General features: G+C 37.6%; 1 long non-coding RNA gene across 1 annotated transcript; it reads right to left on the bottom strand.

Annotated features, from left to right (window-relative positions):
- Window positions 1-1213: 1213 nt before the first annotated feature.
- On the bottom strand, window positions 1214-1769 carry LOC134209643 (uncharacterized). The gene is made up of 2 exons (XR_009978767.1): window positions 1644-1769; window positions 1214-1578 (listed from the first exon to the last, which is right to left on the bottom strand). It is a non-coding gene; the product is annotated as an uncharacterized LOC134209643 (long non-coding RNA).
- Window positions 1770-5633: the final 3864 nt, after the last annotated feature.

Below are 5633 nucleotides of genomic sequence, written 5' to 3'. Positions count from 1 at the left end.
CAATGATGTTGGTAATAGTTGCAGAATTATATAATTGATTTCTTTGCTAAATTTGTTTAATTGAATATCCATGATGTGACGTTGATTTAAAATGGGATGTGATGTGAAAATCATCTCTCACACAATCTAGATTTTTTCTATAATCTGTATTAAAGAGATTTCCAACTCAAGGCAAAACAAATCTAGGAATATCCTAAACTATTTCACAATTTAGAAAATACACAACTTTACAAAAAGTGTCTCTAACCCGGTAGTCTTCGATTTGAAAAATCGGCATGTCAATCAAGTATCAACGCAGCAGAGCAAGTTCATTAAATTATTCTCTTCGGAAATCAGTATCACAAGTACACAGCAGCACACAGTTTTGAAAATTCAACGACTTGTAAAATTGCAGCTTATTCCATCAAAGAATTAACATGTGATATTCAAATAAATTTGACTGAGTTTCACAAGCAGGCACAGTTTGAATTTAAATCGATTTAATGGAACAATAAGATCGCTTAGATATTGCGTCTATTTGCGTACTCCAAATATGTGCATGGAAATACATTTCAAACCTGTGTATCTTATCTAAATCTTTTAGAAATACTGGAAATCTTCTCGAAAATTAGAATTTGGGAATATAAATATAAATATCAAAAAGATTACCAGTACTAAAAAAAAATCAGACCAGCTTCGAACAATTGACGTCGCAATTCAGAGGCCCCAACTAATACATCGCATCTATTATCGCTTCGCTGCATGATATGTGGAAAGTGTGCGTTAGATGCCTCTTTTTGTTAATCACACCTTCATTGAAATCTGGTTGAATTTCTTCTACCTAGAAGAACGAAGACTCAAACAGCAAGGCCAGTAAACGTATCCCTACACTGAACCAAAATATCCTCCCAACAACGAGTGAGAAATGTTTCGCTCACGCCCTTTAACGAAACTCATTCACTTACCGGATGATCGGCATTCGATTGTTTTTGAGCCCGGATGACAACCCACCATATGAATATCATCCAAATATCGGAAGATTGGTGCTACGAAGGCGTATTGTATATACTTCATTTACCGAATGAGTAGAGAACGGGAAAAAAGATAGAAAGCATGCATAATCAAAATGAAAGTTAGTATGATTTTGAATAAGAAATAATTCGTAGGGTGATTTTCAAATGTTTTGCATGAATGATATATGAGAAATGAATGAAATCAGAAATCAGATTAAGGGTAACATTATTTATTCTTATTTATTTTGTGACATTGTTTGTTATGGTTACTCAGCAAACACACGGTCAGACATGTTTGATGAAAATGTATATCGCACACAGGAAATAAGACAAGCCATGGCTTACCGTGTGCGAACTATGATGTAGGTTAACAAACTTTGTAAAATATGTAACATATGTGTATCATGGGCCAAAACATCACTTGAGCGTCTAGGAAAAAAATTGGTGGGCTCTTCCAATAGCAGCGTAATTCCTCGGCGCATTGATTCCCATCCGATATCCTATAACCTTGGTTCTGATCCATCGCGTTCTATTTTTGGGTCTTGCAATAAAAAACGATCGAACTTGTTTATTGAGAAGCATTAGCCTGTGAAAGATTTGAAAAAGCGTTTTGTTACCAATTGTTTCAAATAATTCCCAATACGAACTCACCAGCTTCGAAAAACTATCAATGTGAATAATAATAATGTATATGAGCAGCAAAAAGTATTTATTTTTGCTTTACACAAATCACGACTAAAAATTCGACGTTCTCTCGTCACGGTGGAAAAAATACTAATGGCGGAGGAGTTCCAATTTTTCTTTCAGCATTACAGACAACTACGACTTTAAATTCATCTCCAAAGCGGATGATATTCGTTTAGGGGAGTGACCGAAGCAAACTGCATTTCACCTACGAAGAAATATTTATATGAATCTCACGCATACTAAAAAAGAATGATAGCTCATTCGCAAATCAAAACAAAATCATCTGCATAGCAGATGATTTTCTTCCTGCAATCTGATGATGAATGATATGATTGCTTTTGTCATACGAAACCGAAAGGATGCATAATGAACATAGCGAGAAGGATAAATCTGTCGCTTGGAGGATGATGTTTGGGCTCAGTGTAGTAACCCGCTTTTCATTCATGCTAAGCGAACCCTCCACGCAAAGTGGTGCCTCGTACAAACAACAGCAAGCAGCAGACGGCAGTGATGCTGGAACAAAAAGTACAATGAGCCTTGCGTTCATACAGCAATTAGTTTTATGTAAATATCATTTGTAACGAGCGTCGGATCACTTTGCGGTCTTCCAATGAAAGTTTACTGGTGAAATTTCCTATGATGCTGTCGGATCGATTTATCGTAAGAAAATAATGGGGATTTTTTCTTTGTAAACGTAAATTGCCCCAAGGTAAATCCTATGGAAAATTAAAACCGCCGGCGCTAAAATATAGTTTCATCGCTTGGTCTAAAATTTCGCACAAGCATTATAGGACCCAAGAGGCGTGCGAAAACCATGCATGAAGTGAAAATAAAATTTTGTCCCACCCTAGTGGGTAGCAACAGTGCAATGCTGAAAATTTATTCCAAATGGTCTTGGCGAAAACTCATCTAGTGGCTGTCAGACAATTTCAACGCAAGGTTTCGACCTGGGTGGTGCGGATAGAGTCGATTTGGTTGTCAAACTGAAGCCAAAATTTTCTATTGTGCCGGAGCCAAACATTGAAGATTGTGGTTATGTTCGTTTCTGATCTAATATTGAGAAGTATTGTTATTATTTTGGGAAAAAATAGAAATAAACTTTGTTTGAGTTTTCTATTCTTTGTAACAAATATTCTCACATTATATTTCGAGTGGAAAATTAGTGGGAATGCAACTAAAAAGCACTCGTTACGAAATTTCACGAGATTCAGCAGCTGATTGGAGCATAAATGTATGTAAACAATCGTAAAGTCATGTAGAGTCTAGCGCATTTGTGCGCTCTCATGCAGCGCGGAAAGAGAAATTCGAAGAGCGGGAAATATTTGACATCCAAGTAATTGCAAAATAATTTTGTTTATGGGAGTGATTTCAAAATATCCCTCTGCTCGCTTGAGCGCAGAAAAGCGGCTCTATCCGCAGTACCCAGGTTTCGACAAGCGTTTGGATACAGTTAGTTATTGGAAAGGTGCATTGGGAAACTAAAATTGGTTCTTCTCAGGACCAATCATATGGTTGACTGCAAAAATAGACTGTTTCGGTGGGATCGGTGTATGCCTTGGTAGCTTAGTTGCTGTGAGTGATTCCATCCATTCCAACACATTTATTGCATCATCCTTTCAGTCAAGCGCTTGTGATTCTGCTACCGAAGGGTAACTTTCTGCCGTCGCAAAACGAATAAGTTTTGCACTTTTAAGAAAGTTTATCTCGAATTGACTTTTTTTTGTATAAAATGGTGACCCGAAAAAAATCGATTTCTATTTCAATGACTAACAGAAACCAAACCAAATAATCATGCCAGAAAATTTCACTTTCCGCCGATGACATCCAGCTCGATTAAGACGCCTATACCTCTTCTTGGATTAATAGTTTAAGTCCTGAAAAGGACTGTGTGTAATTAATTCTTGAAGCTCTCCTCACTTTGCCACGTACACTTCCATCACGGGCGGAAACAAACGTTGCAAATAAATATTCTCAATCCAGTTGAAAACCGGAATTGGGGGATAGCGAAGTTGGATTTTTCTCACAATCCGTACGTTCAACCTAACTTCGGAATTGGTGCGCTGTTTTCATATCGCGAAGCGCTATTTAGCGCACCACTTCCGAAGCGCTATTTAGCGCACCACTTCCGAAGTTAGGTTTAACGTACGGATTGTGAGAAAAATCCAACTTCGCTAGCACCCAATTTCAGGTTTCAACTGGATTGAGTATATATTTGCGTTTGGTTTCACGCCACTTCTGATTCTGTTTATTTCTCCTTTGTTGTGTCTACACGCAAAAAAATGATGTGGTCGAAACTACCATTCCGAGGGTTAATTTAAGAATACGCACCGACGATTTTCAGCAGACAACAATTCCGTTTGATTCTACCATGCACGCAGTAAAAATCAACTGTGGTCCTGGTGGAATGTTGTTACATGAACTGAATTAGTGGTGAATTTGTCCGAATGCATGGTTAATTTAACTGAAAATTTGGGGTTGTTTTAAAAACATGGCGTAGTCTACAAAATAGTAATTGTTACCATGGAATTTTTTTCTGTGTAGGTGTCTGCTGAGATTGTGATGTCCTCCCCTGAAAACCAGTCAAGTTGCTTCAGCGGCTGATGAGTCATGTTAATTCCATGGTTGGAGACTGAAGGTCCATCTAACTGGGAGCTACTGTTCGACTTCTTGATTCAGTTGACCTCCGAGCAGTTTGCTCAATGTTAATCCATCTTTCCACGTTCTACTTATACGTTAATTACTGGATTGTAATCGACGCTGCAACGTTGATGGTTTCTCAGCAACCATTTTCATTTTGTTTAATTACCTATCAACGTTAGAACGACATTATCCAGCTGAAGGAAATATAATCAGAAATATTCTTACTTTTTCCAGGGCTTTTCAAGCTATTTAACTGCTTTTTGATGCTTACATAAATACTGCACTTAAGCGAGAAGTAATTTGATCCGGATCTAAGAGCTATGTGAATGAGTTAATACGGCAGGATTTTTAAGAAACAGGTACCTTCGAGAGGAACTCGTATAGTGTACATTGACCGAACACAATTTAGCAAGATTATCGTACTTTGGATGTTCGGAATGGATATCATATCTTCTTTGCTGACAGTGCTAGATTCTTGATATTGTTGATGCAGATATAGAATATATGCCATCTAAACAAGCTTAGACACCAGGGTAACGGTAGATCCCTCCTTTTGAAGGATCGGCAATGTTGGAGTGTTATTTGAATAATGAAAGAAACACAACAATCTTCTGTGGTATATTCGTATATTGTACTGCACATATGGTCGAACAGAAGATATAAATTCCCATTCAAATCATGCAACCAGTAGGGGGTCGTACACTTACTACGTAAGCATTTTTTTCTGGATTTTTCAACCCCCCCCTCTCCCCTGTAAGATTTTTTTCATACAAATGATTTTTTATTGATATGGTGCGTAAGATATTAACCGACCCCCCCGTCCCCCCATAAGTGCTTACGTAATATGTGTACGGCCCCTAGTCAGTAATCCTTCGCCTCTATTTTCCAAAGTATTCATTGATGAGACCCAAAGGAGATAAATAAACCTCCTAATAACGACATGCACAGCTTTCATAATTCTCAATTCCAGAATCGTATTTTTAAACCGTTGTTGTTTGCTCGCTTTTTTGTCTTATGAAACAAAACCAAAATGTCCTTTAATTAAAACAAAGAAACGACAACCAGCGACCCTCGAAAAAGCCTAGAAAACAGCCTCAATAAGGGCAACATGATTTCGATTCTACAGTGGAACTGCAGAAGTATAATTCCAAAATTAGATGTTTTCAAATTTTTAGTTAACAAATTACAATGCGACGTTTTCGCTTTGTGTGAAACTTGGCTAACACCCGATGTGAACCTTCATTTTCCTGATTTCAACCTAATCCGCCACGATCGGGCAAATAGATATGGAGGGGTGTTGTAAGGGATCAAAAA

The sequence above is a fragment of the Armigeres subalbatus genome, chromosome 1, assembly GCF_024139115.2.
Source record: "Armigeres subalbatus isolate Guangzhou_Male chromosome 1, GZ_Asu_2, whole genome shotgun sequence".
Classification (NCBI taxonomy): domain Eukaryota; kingdom Metazoa; phylum Arthropoda; class Insecta; order Diptera; family Culicidae; genus Armigeres; species Armigeres subalbatus.
Note: the sequence above shows the minus strand (reverse complement) of the source record. Positions and strands in the feature narration are given on the sequence as shown.